This window comes from Triticum urartu, chromosome 7 (genome assembly GCF_003073215.2).
Source record: "Triticum urartu cultivar G1812 chromosome 7, Tu2.1, whole genome shotgun sequence".
NCBI lineage: Eukaryota > Viridiplantae > Streptophyta > Magnoliopsida > Poales > Poaceae > Triticum > Triticum urartu.
In genome coordinates, this window is record NC_053028.1 from 672,660,906 (window position 1) to 672,679,316 (window position 18,411).

An 18,411-nucleotide genomic window follows, 5' to 3' on the forward strand; every position below is an offset into this window, starting at 1 on the left:
TGGATATATATAGGCGAAAGAAGTCGGTTAGGGGAGCCACGAGGGGCCCACGAGGGTGGGGGCGTGCCCAGGGGGGCAGGCGCGCCTCCCTGCCTCGTGGCCACCTCGAAGCTTCCTTGACTTGAACTCCAAGTCTCCTGGATCACGTTCGTTCCAAAAATCACGCTCCCGAAGGTTTCATTCCGTTTGGGCTCCGTTTGATATTTCTTTTCTGCGAAACACTGAAACAAGGGAAAAAACAGAAACTGGCACTGGGCTTTGGGTTAATAGGTTAGTCCCAAAAATAATATAAAAGTGCATAATGAAGCCCATAAACATCCAAAACAGGTAATATAATAGCATGGAACAATAAAAAATTATAGATACGTTGGAGACGTATCAAGGACATCTCATTTGCATCAGATTAAACCAGGTGAATCTAGAATATCGTGTTAGATAATCGAATCATACGGAAAAGTACAATAAACTACATTTTTGGTTCTTCAATAATTTAATTACTGCCCCCAACTTGCAAGTCAAATTTTTGTGTCTTAAAAGTTTACATAAATATGACTGCATAATATACGCTAGAAACCACTATTGGAATATTTATAAGTGTATATATGATTTAGAAATCTCTATCATAATATTCAATAATAAAAGAGATATGAACATATGCAAATGTGTATACACTACATTGTTGCAATATTAGAAAAATAAATCTATAGATTGTTTATACAATAAAGAAAAAAAATGCTACATCACAAAATTTTCATTTTGTAGAATTAAATTTTTTAATGATATGCATTACAACTATATACTAATGAAAAATATAAATATTATTTAAAAATATTCTTATGTTGTTAAATAATATAAAATATATTAATTGTAACTATAATATGGTATACTTAGTTTAAAATATGTATACAAGTTTAGTGTAAAAAATAATTGTTTAAATTGCCCCCGGGCCAAAAAAATGCTTTGGACCGGCAATGAGATGGTATAGTGAAAGGATAATATAATGAAAGTATATTGCATATAGGCTTGGCTCCCCTCCATCCCATGAAAATATTTGAAGGCTATATAGACGCGCGACATATGTACTGTGTGTTTGTAGCCTATGCTGAATCAAAAGAGTCAACTGTACGCGGTGTGCTCAACCTCTATCCGAACGAGATTGTGGGCGCGCGATATGACCAGTGTATATGATAAATTTTCTTTCCCTTGCCTCGGACATGAAGCCCATCATTTTGCCTTCCAAATGGACAAGCCTAGTGGGCTGCCACTGCTTCTACCGTGGAGATTGTCTGTGGCCAGTTGGCGCTGAATCGTGATGCCGAACCATGACGCCGAATGGCCTGTGCTGGAAGAGCTAACCTCTCCAGATCCCACACTGGCATTCGCATGCGTCCATAGCCATGACGTCCACGAGCCTACTATCGACCTAACTTATGTTGCGCTACCGATGGAGCCCTCTCATCCACCGTCGCTGAAATCACTATTTTGACTCTATCTATAACTACTACCACTAATAATGGGTCTATTGTACTAACACCCTTAAGAGTCTTATTCTAGAGGTAAATGCACCGGGAGCCTTAAAAAAACTTACACGCGATGGTCAATTTGGTATACAAATTTGTAAAACTAGATAATACACCGCGCGTTGCCGCAGAACATGTAAAATATGAACTTCAGAAAATTATGCATATTCAAGGTGAAGTGAAAGAGTAGAAGGTTTTCGAATCTATTATTTGTTGTTTCACAGGAAAAATGAAAAAAAGGAAAGTACCCAAGTCTCGTTGTTCCTTTTAGATGCATACCAAATTATTACTGCTGAAGAGGGCAGACCTCATGCTAAATAGCTCATGTGTCTTGGGAGACAAACAGAAAGAGGGCATCTCATGATTTACAACATGTAGAAAGCACATATATTGCATGGCCAATTGACCATATATGGAACAGAATACTCATGGGGAAACCATTTCAGCTCCCGGATCCAGATGCTCCTGCTATGTGGACCACTCAGCTGCATAGCGATCCACGCCCACACTACCGGAATTAGGTTCTATGCTGATGGCCCACACCGTCAGGCCATCGGCATAGGGGCAAACCCCGTCGGGATACCCCTATGCTGACGACTGCCGTCGGCAATGTGTACGTCGGCGTATCCAGGTCGAGCCATTGGCACAAAAAAGCCGTCGGTATAGCGGGATATCCATAACTAGGATGCATCCTCCTATCCGTGCCTTCCATCTGCGGGAGCGGCGAAACAAGCATGGTTCGACAGAGGCCACCAAGGATAGCGGCAGGGGCAGAGGAGTGGAGGCAGCGGGCAGTGCCGGCAGCGGCGGCGGAGGAGGGGAGGTGTCGTGGACCGTCGACCATGCCAAAGGGGCTGACCAGACGCAGAGATCGAGGGGAGGCGGCGGGCAGCACCAGCAGAGGCGGAGGTGTCGCGGACCGACAACCATGCCAGAGGGGCGGACCACATGCAGAGATCGAGGGGAGGCAGCGGGCAGAGCCTGGAAGAGGAGGGGAGGTGCCGTGGACCGGCGACCTGCCAGAGGGGCAGACCACACGGAGAGATTGCTTCCTAGCCACCGCACTCTATACTATTGCCAGTGGAGTAGATTAGTCCTTTATTTAGGGAGAGAGAGAGAGAGAGAGGAAACAGAAAGGATGGTGGACATGATGATTGGGCTTCTGTTTGCACGAATTGACACCATTGAGCTTCAGTGGTAATTTAAGACTCGAAACAGAGTGATCACATGCAAGTCTAGATGCTAATAGAAATTAGTTACATGAAAAAATAATTGATGACGTGGTAAGTTGTTGAGGTGGATAGGCTACATGTCAAACAAATATGATAGTGAAGGTAAACTATTTAGGTATTATAGATGACGGAAGCAGGATACCATTCTATTTGGCGGATGGCGGAACAAGGCTAAAAGTAATTAGTGATACATTTAATTACTTTGGCGGATAATGAAAGCAAGCTACTAAGAAGCTAATACTAGTCACAATGGGTAGTAACTTAGACTAATAACATGCATATGTTACTAGTCTATGTTACTACCTCTATAGTGGGGAGTAACATATGTGTGGTGTCATGCAACAATTTATTTATTAGGTTGTGGATTCATCTTGTCTTAGTATGTGTGATGTTACATTAACTAGTTATGTTATCACATGCCTCTATTTTCTCATTAATTACTTGCCACATCATCTGTTTTATCTAAAGATGTGTAATGTTACCACCTATGTTACTCCCACTATGGATAGTCTAATCATGTAGCTAGCCCTAAAGACTCTAAGCTCCTTTAAAATGGGATGCTCTCGACGCTCATAGTATTTTTTTGATCCTGCGTCCAGCTATCAGTCATTGGGAGTGCCATATCTTTTAAATTTTTTTAGTATCGGGTCATGGCCTGCTCACAACCACACGTCTACGGCCATAACTCTCACTAGATCGGCAACACGCCTTGGCGCGAGAGTGCCAGTCCTAACCTTTTGTAAGCAGGTAATGCTAAATTAGTAAGAAGCACGCCCTGAAGTATGTAATCAATGCACGGTTCAACACCAAAAGCAATGCAAATCTTTAACCTCGTGAATTTTCTAATCAAAGTACATATCACAGAGTACAATTGAGGCACATCAAACTCGGCACAAAGGAATAGGCCAAGTAATGTTTAATAGATCAGGCTTGAGTAGCACATAGGCAGCAAGACAGTGCAAACTATTAAAAGCGAAGCATTTACACAGGAGGCTAGTGACAATCAGATAGCAGTCCTTCGCCAAGGACGGTTGAAATTCCTTGTCACGCAAAGAAAAGGTCGTTCAAAGAAAAGTTGAGTAGCATTGGCCTGAAAGTGAAGAAAAAACCATATTCCTGGAGAAGATATCTCAACATTTTTACAACAATAGACATCTACAGTGACCAAGATGAAACTATCAAGAAGGCAAGATTAGTAAACTAACATCAAGCAACATATTCCTGGAAACATTTAGCAAGATTAGTAAACTGACATTCTGTAGACCAAGGAAACATACATGTCTTTGACCAAACTAATTTAAAGGAGAATTTCTTTCAATCTTTGACCAACCTGTAGTTATTGTCACTCTTCCATCCACACCTTATAAAAATGAACAGAGGAGTAAAATAAAAAAACATGGTGCTTTAGTTAATGCAACAAAATATAAACCCTAACAAACACGAAGGCATAGGATGATGGTTAAGAAAGTCAATAGCAAATAATTAGTGAGCAAGTAGGTCACCTCACTTAATCTACCTTCTGCAATATACAATACGAGCAACACTTCTTTGTTTCATGTAAAGACCAGTACCAACTCTGGGTGTTAGTGAAACAGTTAATGGAAAGACCAATGTTGGGGTTTGTAATGTTTCAAATAGATACTCTACATAGTTGGTGACAGATGCAAATCCAAAACTTTGTCACGAGACACTTTTGATTGTTGATCGGATGTTTTCCCTTTATTAGTACATTGTACAATTTTTTGGCTAGTGAGAATAGGCAACCAATACTAACCCTGTCATACAACAGTTCAGGTCCACAATGTTGTTAAAATCAATTCCATAGATCCATCAAAATAAAATGTTGTTCACAAACCATTCTCTTATGGAAGACCAAATTTTAGCAGTACCAAAATGACCCACGGTGCTACTGGTTCTACTAACGTGACGAAACAAAATCCACACTCTAATGAATTACTAAACACCTGATTAGGCAGTGGACACATTTTCTATGGCTTAGGCAGACCAAATTAAGGAGAACTGAGAACATCTTTGTTAACGGCACAGGGTGTACAATGTACAATGTTCTCAATTCTACTGACTATGAAACATATGTTCTCTACGGTCTTACAACATTATAAAAATTATCTTATCAACGACTGCATTAAGAAAGAGAACAAAGAAGTCCTAGCAAAATAGCGGATGAGAGCACATTTTAGTATCCACATGAATGAGGTACACATGATGCCGGTCCTTGTACCACCTAACTATCATTTTAACTACAAGCTTTGGATCTTCAGTTGGATAAATCACAAGGCTTTGGTTTCAGTTAGATTTAAAAACTTTGGGCCTTCAGACAACAAATGTACCAGCAATCAAATGTACCTTCTGCTGACCTGGGCGTCAAGGTTGGGGGTGACGGTGACCTCGCCATCGGGGTTGATGCTGCCAGCAACCTTGGGGTCGGGGTAGGGGCTCGCGGCGATCTGGCCATCACGTCCTAGTGCAGTAAAGAGTAACATGGTTTCAATATTGTAACAAGCATCGACTAAAGAAGTGCACCTATATGTAGAACAAGCACATCTGTTGCTAGCTCTCGTCTCACATCACATCTTAATTCATTCATGTACAAAGACTAACAATCAATCATGGCAAGAATCTGAACCCTTTGGCTAACAAGTTGAACAAAATAGAGAAATAATGGATCAGGTTGGCGTGGGTGACACGAATCGGACCGGCGAGCTGCGTGCTGCTCTGGGGCTGCGCATGATCCCGCGAGCCGCGTGGGCTCAGGGGCGGCCGGAAGAGTAGTGTGCCGCCGACGGGCAGGCCGGAGGGGGGGAGGCTCAAATCGTAAAGCATTGCATGCCTTTTATTTGCTTCATATCAACTGAGTTTCAAATCAAGAGCAACAATCAGAAGGGTTTTAACCAGTATATCTGGAAGACATAGAACATAACAAAGAGGTAAACAAAGCAAGAGCTCCAAAAACTAAGTAACTTGACCCAAGAAGCATGATAGCAGGGCACATCAAATCAAGAAGTAGAAGGGCATAAAGGAGTGGAAGATAGAAATTAGGGGGAGGCAGAGCAGGTCACCATGCCTCTGAGGCAAGAGAAGCATTGGGGTCCATTCTTGGCCAAATTCAGATATGCAATGTAGGAGTACGAACAGGAAGATCAGTTCGTCTGCACCACCACTATACATCTTCAAAGGCACTGCACAGCAAAAGAAAATTGGTGCACTAACTAAAACAAATAATAAATAAAGATTCATTTGAGATTAGCGATATCAGACTGTATAGAGAAGCTAACTTCTAGCAACCGAAAATTATGAGCAAGACAGATTATATACCAGAATAAACATAGCTTCAGTTATGGAGTTCAGGTTAACTGAGTTCAGGCAGATGCCATCGTTATAGGTGAAGCGCAGCCCGGTCCTGCTGTTCCTCTTCCTGATGCTATAGGGCGGCAAAATGTCCCCTCTATTGAACACCTCCACGTACATTGCGACCCTGGCCACGAGAAGCTGCAATAATAGTCCAGGGAGGGAGGAGATATATCAATAAGAATAATGACAAATGCCAATAGATTTGATACAATTGTACTGCACACTGTTTCTGAATGCCACAAATTTATTGCCTGAGTCAAATCTATAGTACCATTGTATCAAGTCAAGGCAATAAAGTCAAATCTACTTGGAAGTACATGCAAGGGCCCTAAGCACTCCAAAGGATGGTGCACATCATGCGAGGGCCCAAAGCACTCCATGATTTGATACAAGGTAAAATGATAACAGAGGACAAATGAAGTAGAACAATCAGTACACAAGAAAGCAAGGAAATGGTAACATGCACATCAAAGCAAGTTAAACAGATAAGATAAATACCTAACAGAAGGGATCACTTCTTCCTGCCTTTCTTTCCCTCACTCACTGGGGCAATAACAGGAACAAATGGTTCAAACCTGAAAACCATGGGCACAAGGGGGAAAATCATATCAGGCAACAAACATGGGTACATTTTCAGTGGAAGCGATGCCGACTGGCAGAATAACAGTAATCACCTCTTTGCATCAGCTCGTCTTTCTCGACGATGTTCTTTTGGACGATCTTCTCACTAACCGAATCTGCCATCTCGCCGGCCTGTAATGGGAAGTACGACCCTGAAAATGGGAAGTAATGTGATCACAGAGGCATGGCGACCAAGTCTATAGAGCATAGGCAAAGAGGAAACTGAATTTACTTCAGATAACATGCCAACTGAAGCCGATGGTTTAGAACTATTCCCTGCAAGATTGCTGGATGCGTAAGTGGAGTTGCTGGAGTCATGATGACATCACCTTCTTCAATACATTCCATGAAGCTGTTGATATTATTTCTAGCACCTCAGCGTATATGTGGTTACCCTGACAGTCAAAGAACTATTGTGTAAGCATTTGTGAGAACAGGAATTAAAGAACTGTCTAGGCAACAATCACATAGACGATAGGATGATTGTACCGTGGCGGTATGTATCCGTAATGGGTTCATTATCAGTCCCACCACAGTGCTGCCATAGTCGTGAGACATACACACGGACACGCCAAATGGTATTTCCCTGACGAAGCAGGGACACAAGATTGAACTCCATTTGTAGAAATAGCAATCATCAAATATTAGATAGCCTCCGGAGAAAAGATTAGAAGACAGAATACTCATCAGAAACAAGAGATAAATAATGCAGAATCGGAAACCCAAGGTGTTACATGGAATAACCTTTTTTTCAGAAATAATTCAACTCTATCGTGAAGCAAGCTATGAACAAAACAAGACCAGACCGTTCATAGTATATACAGTTATTGAAGAGCAAGTAGTATATAAAATTTAGAGCTAAGTATCATTAAGGGCTCCTTTAACACAAGCAGAGATAGCATGATCATAATATACATATAAACACGCTGGCAGTAGGAAGCCTCGTTATCCATGCACCCCAGAAGAAGGACATCATCCACACAGATAGGCATCGTTATAGATGACACGAGCAAAAGCACAACTATTACTAACTATTCTTAGGGTTTAATACAAAGCAAATCCACCTAAAAAGAGTACTATCATGGATCTAACATTGTATCAAGAAAAGAAAAGGAGAGACATGTACTAACTGGACACTGAAGGCATATCATCTCCTAGGATACTATGGTAAAACTACAACCCAGAATAAACACATGCAAAGTTTTCTCTAAATGTTAATATATGCATGCTTTGACAATTTTCTAACCCAAACAAATAACTCAAAACCAACCCATGTGGATCTGGAACAACACATTTAAATCCTTATTAATAAGGGCAATCATTCTTAACAGTAATCCACAACTAAAAAACCAAGAATAACTCAAAACCAAACGCACCATTTACTCTTCTCCTAATTCAGCGATGGTGCAACACGTGTATTGCTCAATCTATATATATCCAACTAATGTATAGCCTTCAACCATCTATGTCGATGCATCTCACCTCTAATTGAACTGTTACTACCCAAAACAAAAATACACTGCATATGTACCAAGAGAAGTAATCCTTGATTTCTCTTTGCATAGCAATAATGAAATTAAACAAAGGAGAACATAATGCTTACACAGACATGATAAACATCAGAATTAGATATTTTGTCTGAAGCATAGCACACACATGATAGTAAAAGCCCAGAAAAGAAAGAAAAAATGTGAGAGGAATGGAATATGGTGAGAAGCAACCTTAGAACCAGAGTGAGAGGGGCATCACATGTACGTGCTGCTTCCAAGGACTGCCTCGTTCTTCAGCCCATTGCAGATCTGAAAATAAAAGGCAACCGAGGTTGACATCAGAGAGAGAGAGAGATGGCCGGGGCGCTTTGCTCCCTGATGAACCGCGGCGAGCTAGCGTGCTGCACAGGAGCAAATGGATAGAATCGAAGCAAGCAAGTCACAGAGAGATATTTCAGCATCATTCATGTTATCACCTGAAGATTCTGGTATCATAGCAAACAATCTAAGAATTACTTACCAACAGAAAAACTATGTGATGTGCATTATTTACACAAACCAATATTTTCATATAGGGTCAGAGAGATATTTCAGCATCCAAACCAATAAGAATGAAATAATCTAAGAGTACTATCACTATAGAGCAACAATTTATGAACTTGTTGTTAGTCAAAAGTAACAATATGTTCAAGCAAAAGGCCTAAGCATTAAGTATAATTAAAACCCCACACTATATGAATCATACTCAAGATTCTTTTGCATAGTCAGTCAATCACACCACACAAATATTAATATTAATTACCAAGAGAGTATTTCCAATCCTAGCGGAATACTACCAAATTTAAACTGTCATAGGACATGGATAATATCATGTATATCGTATTATCAAGCCATAGTCCTATTGCAGAAAATTATATTATTGAGCATGATTTGCTCACCTGATATAGATCACAAAGGGTCCCAATATACTTGAGGCAAGTTGTTCAACAAATATTTTGGTCTGGGCTCGGAAAATTGGATCGAATCAATCGTGGAGTCGTTGCACCGAGTCGAGACGAAATCAGTACCTGCAGCCTGGGGATCAATTGCTCATGCTCAAGAAATTGCTCTTTTTTCTAAGCCAAAAAGGTGCACAATCAGAACCATGATAAGAAAGTATTTTTTTCTAACAAACTCACAACAAAGAGTAAATCAATAGCTAGCAGGTGATTCACAGGATATGCACATGAAATAGACTTAGCTACAGGATAAATCATGAAATGAGACTGAGAGCACCAAAATAGATATGTAGATACTCTTCCTATTTTCTTCGTTTGCTAAATTAACATAGAAGAGCAAGAGATTACATATCTTCTTCTTCCCAGTAACTCTAGAGAACTGCATCTCTACCCCTTGGGACCCGACCCCCTGCAAATGAACATATCAAAATATCAAATCTTGAGGGAATGACCTCGTAAATCCACGCGAGACTGTGAGAGAGAGGGGGGTGGGGGAAGTGGAGAGGGCGCTGACCGCTAGCTAACTTCGCACGGCAGATCAGAGGCTACTCACCGCGGGTCATCCTCTTCCCGGAGGTGCATGAATCTACATCCTTTTAACAAACTTTTTAAATTGCATTTCAGTATGATCCAAATTATGGGCACGACTACCCAGCCATTTTGGGTACATCACTTGGACTAAAGAATTAGGAAACATAACCATCTTTGATTAACGAGCTAGTCAAGTAGAGGCATACTAGTGACACTCTGTTTGTCTATGTATTCACACATGTATTATGTTTCCGGTTAATACAATTCTAGCATGAATAATAAACATTTATCATGATATAAGGAAATAAATAATAACTTTATTATTGCCTCTAGGGCATATTTCCTTCAGTCTCCCACTTGCACTAGAGTCAATAATCTAGATTACACAGTAATGATTCTAACACCCATGGAGCCTTGGTGCTGATCATGTTTTGCTCGTGGAAGAGGCTTAGTCAATGGGTCTGCAACATTCAGATCCGTATGTATCTTGTAAATCTCTATGTCTCCCACCTGGACTAGATCCCGGATGGAATTGAAGCGTCTCTTGATGTGCTTGGTTCTCTTGTGAAATCTGGATTCCTTTGCCAAGGCAATTGGACTAGTATTGTCACAAAAGATTTTCATTGGACCCGATGCACTAGGTATGACACCTAGATCGGATATGAACTCCTTCATCCAGACTCCTCCATTTGCTGCTTCCGAAGCAGCTATGTACTCCGCTTCACATGTAGATCCCGCTACGACGCTTTGTTTAGAACTGCACCAACTGACAGCTCCACCGTTTAATGTAAACACGTATCCGGTTTGCGATTTAGAATCGTCCGGATCAGTGTCAAAACTTGCATCAACGTAACCTTTTACGATGAGCTCTTTGTCACCTCCATATATGAGAAACATATCCTTAGTCCTTTTCAGGTATTTCAGGATGTTCTTGACCGCTGTCCAGTGATCCACTCCTGGATCACTTTGGTACCTCCCTGCTAGACTTATGGCAAGGCACACATCAGGTCTGGTACACAGCATTGCATACATGATAGAGCCTATGGCTGAAGCATAGGGAACATCTTTCATTTTCTCTCTATCTTCTGAAGTGGTCGGGCATTGAGTCTTACTCAATTTCATACCTTGTAACACAGGCAAGAACCCTTTCTTTGCTTGATCCATTTTGAACTTCTTCAAAACTTTGTCAAGGTATGTGCTTTGTGAAAGTCCAATTAAGCGTCTTGATCTATCTCTATAGATCTTAATGCCTAATATGTAAGCAGCTTCACCGAGGTCTTTCATTGAAAAACTCTTATTCAAGTATCCCTTTATGCTATCCCAGAAATTCTATATCATTTCCAATCAAACTATGTCATCCACATATAATATCAGAAATGCTACAGAGCTCCCACTCACTTTCTTGTAAATACAGGCTTCTCCAAAAGTCTGTATAAAACCAAATGCTTTGATCACACTATCAAAGCGTTTATTCCAACTCCGAGAGGCTTGCACCAGTCCATAAATGGATCGCTGGAGCTTGCACACTTTGTTAGCTCCCTTTGGATCGACAAAACCTTCTGGTTTGCATCATATACAACTCTTCTTCCAGAAATCCATTCAGGAATGCAGTTTTGACATTCATCTGCCAAATTTCATAATCATAAAATGCGGCAATTGCTAACATGATTCGGACAGACTTAAGCATCGCTACGGGTGAGAAGGTCTCATCGTAGTCAATCCCTTGAACTTGCCGAAAACCTTTTGCGACAAGTCGAGCTTTGTAGACAGTAATATTACCGTCAGCGTCAGTCTTCTTCTTGAAGATCCATTTATTCTCAATTGCTTGCCGATCATCGGGCAAGTCAACCAAAGTCCATACTTTGTTCTCATACATGGATCCCATCTCAGATTTCATGGCTTCAAGCCATTTTGCGGAATCTGGGCTCACCATCGCTTCTTCATAGTTCGTAGGTTCATCATGATCTAGTAGCATGACTTCCAGAACAGGATTACCGTACCACTCTGGCGCTGATCTCACTCTGGTTGATCTACGAGGTTCCGTAGTATCTTATTCTGAAGTTTCATGATCATCATCATTAGCTTCCTCACTAACTGGTGTAGGTGTCACAGAAACAGGTTTTTGTGATGCACTACTTTCCAATAAGGGAGTAGGTACAGTTACCTCGTCAAGTTCTACTTTCCTCCCACTCACTTCTTTCGAGAGAAACTCCTTCTCCAGAAAGTTTCCGAAATTAGCAACAAAAGTCTTGCCTTCGGATCTGTGATAGAAGGTGTATCCAATAGTTTCCTTTGGATATCCTATGAAGACACATTTCTCCGATTTGGGTTCGAGCTTATCAGGTTGAAGCTTTTTCACATAAGTATCGCAGCCCCAAACTTTTGGAAACAACAACTTTGGTTTCTTGCCAAACCACAGTTCATAAGGCGTCGTCTCAACGGATTTTGATGGTGCCCTATTTAACATGAATGCGGCCGTCTCTAGAGCGTATCCCCAAAACAATAGCGGTAAATCAGTAAGAGACATCATAGATCGCACCATATCTAGTAAAGTACGATTACGACGTTCGGACACACCATTATGCTGTGGTGTTCCGGGTGGCGTGAGTTGCGAAACTATTCCATAATTTTTCAAATGTACACCAAACTCGTAACTCAAATATTCTCCTCCACGATCAGATCGTAGGAATTTTATTTTCTTGTTACGATGATTTTCAACTTCACTCTGAAATTCTTTGAACTTTTCGAATGTTTCAGACTTGTGTTTCATTAAGTAGATATACCCATATCTGCTTAAGTCATCTGTGAAGGTGAGAAAATAACGATATCCGCCACGAGCCTCAACGTTCATCGGACCACATACATCTGTATGTATGATTTCCAACAAATCTGTTGCTCTCTCCATAGTACCGGAGAACGGTGTTTTTGCCATCTTACCCATAAGGCACGGTTTGCAAGTACCAAGTGATTCATAATCAAGTGGTTCCAAAAGCCCATGCGTATGGAGTTTCTTCATGCGCTTTATACCGATATGACCCAAACGGCAGTGCCACAAATAAGTTGCACTATCATTATCAACTCTGCATCTTTTGGCTTCAACACTATGAATATGTGTGTCACTACTATCGAGATTCAATAAAAATAGACCACTCTTTAAGGGTGCATGACCATAAAAGATATTACTCATATAAATAGAACAACCATTATTCTCAGATTTAAATGAATAACCGTCTCGCATCAAACAAGATCTAGATATAATGTTCATGCTTAACGCTGGCACCAAATAACAACTATTTGGGTCTAATATTAATCCCGAAGGTAGATGTAGAGGTAGCGTGCCGACTGCGATCACATCGACTTTGGAACTGTTTCCCACGCGCATCGTCACCTCGTCCTTAGCCAATCTTCGCTTAATCCGTAGTCCCTGTTTCGAGTTGCAAATATTAGCAACAGAACCAGTATCAAATACCCAGGTGCTACTGCGAGAATTAGTAAGGTACACATCAATAACATGTATATCACATATACCTTTGTTCACCTTGCCATCCTTCTTATCCGCCAAATACTTGGGGCAGTTCCGCTTCCAGTGACCAGTCTGCTTGCAGTAGAAGCACTCAGTTTCAGGCTTAGGTCCAGGTTTGGGTTTCTTCTCTTGAGTAGCAACTTGCTTGTCGTTCTTTTTGAAGTTCCCCTTCTTCTTCCCTTTGCCCTTTTTCTTGAAACTAGTGGTCTTGTTGACCATCAACACTTGATGCTCCTTCTTGATTTCTACCTCCGCAGCTTTCAGCATTGCGAAGAGCTCGGGAATAGTCTTATTCATCCCTTGCATATTATAGTTCATCATGAAGCTCTTGTAGCTTGGTGGCAGTGATTGGAGAACTCTGTCAATGACGCAATCATCTGGAAGATTAACTCCCAATTGAATCAAGTGATTATTATACCCAGACATTTTGAGTATATGCTCACTGACAGAACTGTTCTCCTCCATCTTGCAGCTATAGAACTTATTGGAGACTTCATATCTCTCAATCCGGGCATTTGCTTGAAATATTAACTTCAACTCCTGGAACATCTCATATGCTCCATGACGTTCAAAACGTCGTTGAAGTCCCGATTCTAAGCCGTAAAGCATGGCACACTGAACTATCGAGTAGTCATCAGCTTTGCTCTGCCAGACGTTCATAACATCTGGTGTTGCTCCAGCAGCAGGCCTGGCACCCAACGGTGCTTCCAGGACGTAATTCTTCTGTGCAGCAATGAGGATAATCCTCAAGTTACGGACCCAGTCCGTGTAATTGCTACCATCATCTTTCAACTTTGCTTTCTCAAGGAACGCATTAAAATTCAACGGAACAATAGCACAAGCCATCTATCTACAATCAAGCATAAACAAGCAAGATACTATCAGGTACTAAGTTTCATGATAAATTTAGGTTCAATTAATTTACTTAAAGAACTCCCACTTAGATAGACATCCCTCTAATCCTCTAAGTGATTACGTGATCCAAATCAACTAAACCATGTCCGATCATCACGTGAGATGGAGTAGTTTCATTGGTGAACATCACTATGTTGATCATATCTACTATATGATTCACGCTCGACCTTTCGGTCTCCGTGTTCCGAGGCCATATCTATATATGCTTGGCTCGTCAAGTATAACCTGAGTATTCCGCGTGTGCAACTGTTTTGCACCCGTTGTATTTGAACGTAGAGCCTATCACACCCGATCATCATGTTGGTGTCTCAGCATGAAGAACTTTCGCAACGGTGCATACTCAGGGAGAAAACTTCTTGATAATTAGTGAGAGATCATCTTATAATGCTACCGTCAATCAAAGCAAGATAAGATGCATAAAAGATAAACATCACATGCAATCAATATAAGTGATATGATATGGCCATCAACATCTTGTGCTTGTGATCTCCATCTTCGAAGCACCGTCGTGATCACCATCGTCACCGGCGCAACACCTTGATCTCCATCGTAGCATCGTTGTCGTCTCGCCAATCTTATGCTTCCACGACTAAAGCATTACAGCGCGATTGCATTGCATACAATAAAGCGACAACCATATGGCTCCTGCCAGTTGCCGATAACTCGGTTACAAAACATGATCATCTCATACAATAAAATTCAGCATCATGTCTTGACCATATCACATCACAACATGCCCTGCAAAAACAAGTTAGACGTCCTCTACTTTGTTGTTGCAAGTTTTACGTGGCTGCTACGGGCTTAAGCAAGAACCAATCTTACCTACGCATCAAAACCACAACGATAGTTTGTCAAGTTGGTGTTGTTGTAACCTTTGCAAGGACCGGGCGTAGCCACACTCGGTTCAACTAAAGTTGGAGAAAATGTCACCCGCAAGCCACCTATGTGCAAAGCACGTCGGCAGAACCGGTCTTGCGTAAGCGTACGCGTAATGTCGGTCCGGGCCGCTTCGTCCAACAATACCGCCGAACCAAAGTATGACATGCTGGTAAGCAGTATGACTTATATCGCCCACAACTCACTTGTGTTCTACCCGTGCATATAACATCAACATATAAAACCTAGGCTTGGATGCCACTGTTGGGTTTCGTAGTAATTTCAAAAAAATTCCTACGCACACGCAAGATCATGGTGATGCATAGCAACGAGAGGGGAGAGTGTGATCTACGTACCCTTGTAGATCGACAATGGAAGCGTTTGGTTGATGTAGTCGTACGTCTCCACGGCCCAACCGATCAAGCACCGAAACTACGGCACCTCCGAGTTCTAGCACACGTTCAGCTCGATGACGATCCCCGGACTCCGATCCAGCAAAGTGTCGGGGAAGAGTTCCGTCAGCACGACGGCGTGGTGACGATCTTGATGTACTACCGTTGCAGGGCTTCGCCTAAGTACTGCTACAATATTATCAAGGACTATGGTGGAAGGGGGCACCGCACACAGCTAAGAATATGATCACGTGGATCAACTTGTGTGTCTAGGGGTGCCCCCTGCCCCCGTATATAAAGGAGCAAGGGGAGGAGGCCGGCCGGCCCTATAGGCGCGCCAAGGAGGAGTCCTCCTCCTAGTAGGAGTAGGACTCCTACTAGGAGGGGGAAGGAAGTGGGGAGGGAGAGGGAAAGGGGGGCGTCGCCCCCCCTCTCCTAGTCCAATTCGGACCAGGGGGGATAAGGCGCGCGGCCCACCCTGGCTGCCCCTCTCTCTCTCCACTAAGGCCCATAAGGCCCATTACTTCTCCCGGTAGGGTTCCGGTAACCCTCCGGCTCTCCGGTTTTCTCCGAAATCACCCGGAACACTTCCGGTGTCCGAATATAGCCGTCCAATATATCAATATTTATGTCTCGACCATTTCGAGACTCCTCATCATGTCCGTGATCACATCCGGGACTCCGAACTAACTTCGGTACATCAAAACTCATAAACTCATAATATAACTGTCATCGAAACCTTAAGCGTGCGGACCATACGGGTTCGAGAACAATGTAGACATGACCGAGACACGTCTCCGGTCAATAACCAATAGCGGAACCTGGATGCTCATATTGGCTCCTACATATCCTACGAAGATCTTTATCGGTCAGACCGCATAACAACATACGTTGTTCCCTTTGTCATCGGTATGTTACTTGCCCGAGATTCGATCGTCGGTATCTCAATACCTAGTTCAATCTCGTTACCGGAAAGTCTCTTTACTCGTTCCGTAATACATCATCTCGCAACTAACTCATTAGTTGCAATGCTTGCAAGGCTTATGTGATGTGCATTACCGAGAGGGCCCAGAGATACCTCTCCGACAATCGGAGTGACAAATCCTAATCTCGAAATACGCCAACCCAACATGTACCTTTGGAGACACCTGTAGAGCACCTTTATAATCACCCATTTACGTTGTGACGTTTGGTAGCACACAAAGTGTTCCTCCGGCAAACGGGAGTTGCATAATCTCATAGTCATAGGAACATGTATAAGTCATGAAGAAAGCAATAGAAACATATTAAACGATCGGGGTGCTAAGCTAATGGAATGGGTCATGTCAATCAGATCATTCACCTAATGATGTGATCCCGTTAATCAAGTAATAACTCTTTGTTCATGGTTAGGAAACATAACCATCTTTGATTAACGAGCTAGTCAAGTAGAGGCATACTAGTGACACTCTGTTTGTCTATGTATTCACACATGTATTATGTTTCCGGTTAATACAATTCTAGCATGAATAATAAACATTTATCATGATATAAGGAAATAAATAATAACTTTATTATTGCCTCTAGGGCATATTTCCTTCATAGAGAACCAAAGTGCTCATTGGGATGATTTCGTGAAATTCAAGGATTCGGAATTATCTGAGGAACGGTCGAGAATAAACAAGGCCAATGCCGCAAAAAAGGATAAGTTCCATAAGCTGGGGCCAGGTGGCTATGCGGTGGGAATGCCTAAGTGGGATAAGTCTAAAAAAGAGATGTTGGATGCAGGTGTCACTCCAGAAACATTGAGCTGCCCCCCCTGGTGCAGGACTTGGTTCTATGCGCATGGGGGGGAGTTGGACCCGAAGACAGGCAAAGTTTTGAAGAAGGCATGTGTGGACGGGGCCGAAGATAAGCTACTTGTTGCAATAGAAGAGGCTCGATCGGGGTTGTTCGAGCCCAATAGAGAGAACGACGAGCTTACGCGTGCCCTGGGAAATCCTGAACACCCGGGAAGAACACGAGGCATGGGCGCTATTCCGTGGTATGAGGGGTTTTCGGACTGGAACACCGACTACAGAACCCGTGCGAGAAAGAAGATTGCGGAGGAGAAGAAGAGGAAGATGGAGGAGGAGCAGAGGAAGCTAGACTATGAACGCCTTCAAGGCCTAGAATCAGTGCACGCGGACTTGGCAGTCAAATTCCAGCGGCAGGAGGAGCAGATCGACTCACTTAGCCAGCAAAGGGGGTCTCAGCAGCTAGCGGATGATCCACCATTGGATAGCACCGTCCCATCCATGCCGAGAAGCAGCGTGGGTTCCGCCCCGGGCGATGCATTGCTGGATAGCTACCCAGTGGATGACATCATGGAGAACACTAACTGCGAGCTACACTTCAAAATGAAGAACATATCCATGAAGGTGGCGGACGCCCTTGCTTTTACAAATCCCCCCAAGGCAACCTTCCATTGCAACCCAATTCCAGCGGGCTATGCTCGTGTCTTGGTTGATGAGGTGGTGGACCAATATTCGGGGCTAGAGCTTGACATTCCTGGAGGTGACGATGAGCACACACTAGGAGAGGCCAACCATCGTATCATCCTATGGAGAAAGGATTGCATCATCTTTCGAAGGCCACCGACACCGCGTCATCCGACTCCTCGTCGCAGTCCGCCAGCGAGTCAGCAGACTCCCGCTCCTCCAAGTCCACCAACGCGTCAGGCCACTCCTCCTCCAAGTCCGGCACAGCTTCAGGCCACTCCTCCTCCTCCAAGTCCGGCAAAGCGTCATGCCACTCCTCCTCCAAGTCCGGCACAGCTTCAGGCCACTCCTCCTCCAAGTCCGGCACAGCTTCAGGCCACTCCTCCTCCTCCAACTCAGCCATGTCAGCCGTCTTCGCCGCCTCAGCTATGGTGCGTAGCGGTACAAGTCGAGGTAGTACTGGAGGTATAGGCGGAGGCAAGCGA

The 18,411-nt window shown here is 42.8% G+C and overlaps 2 long non-coding RNA genes across 9 annotated transcripts; both read right to left on the reverse strand.

Annotated features, from left to right (window-relative positions):
• Positions 1 to 3,569: 3,569 nt before the first annotated feature.
• On the reverse strand, positions 3,570 to 7,137 carry LOC125521313. 8 transcript variants are annotated; one of them, XR_007289202.1, is made up of 9 exons: positions 6,975 to 7,137; positions 6,796 to 6,894; positions 6,620 to 6,696; positions 6,086 to 6,259; positions 5,830 to 5,949; positions 5,467 to 5,621; positions 5,128 to 5,231; positions 4,083 to 4,112; positions 3,570 to 3,842 (listed from the first exon to the last, which is right to left on the reverse strand). It is a non-coding gene; the product is annotated as an uncharacterized LOC125521313 (long non-coding RNA). The 8 variants fall into 8 exon arrangements; XR_007289200.1 differs by having other exon boundaries at positions 5,117 to 5,231; XR_007289201.1 differs by lacking the exon at positions 4,083 to 4,112.
• Positions 7,138 to 8,462: 1,325 nt separating this feature from the next.
• LOC125523308 lies at positions 8,463 to 9,870 on the reverse strand. Its single transcript, XR_007290162.1, has 4 exons — positions 9,745 to 9,870; positions 9,579 to 9,639; positions 9,171 to 9,299; positions 8,463 to 8,541 (listed from the first exon to the last, which is right to left on the reverse strand). It is a non-coding gene; the product is annotated as an uncharacterized LOC125523308 (long non-coding RNA).
• Positions 9,871 to 18,411: the final 8,541 nt, after the last annotated feature.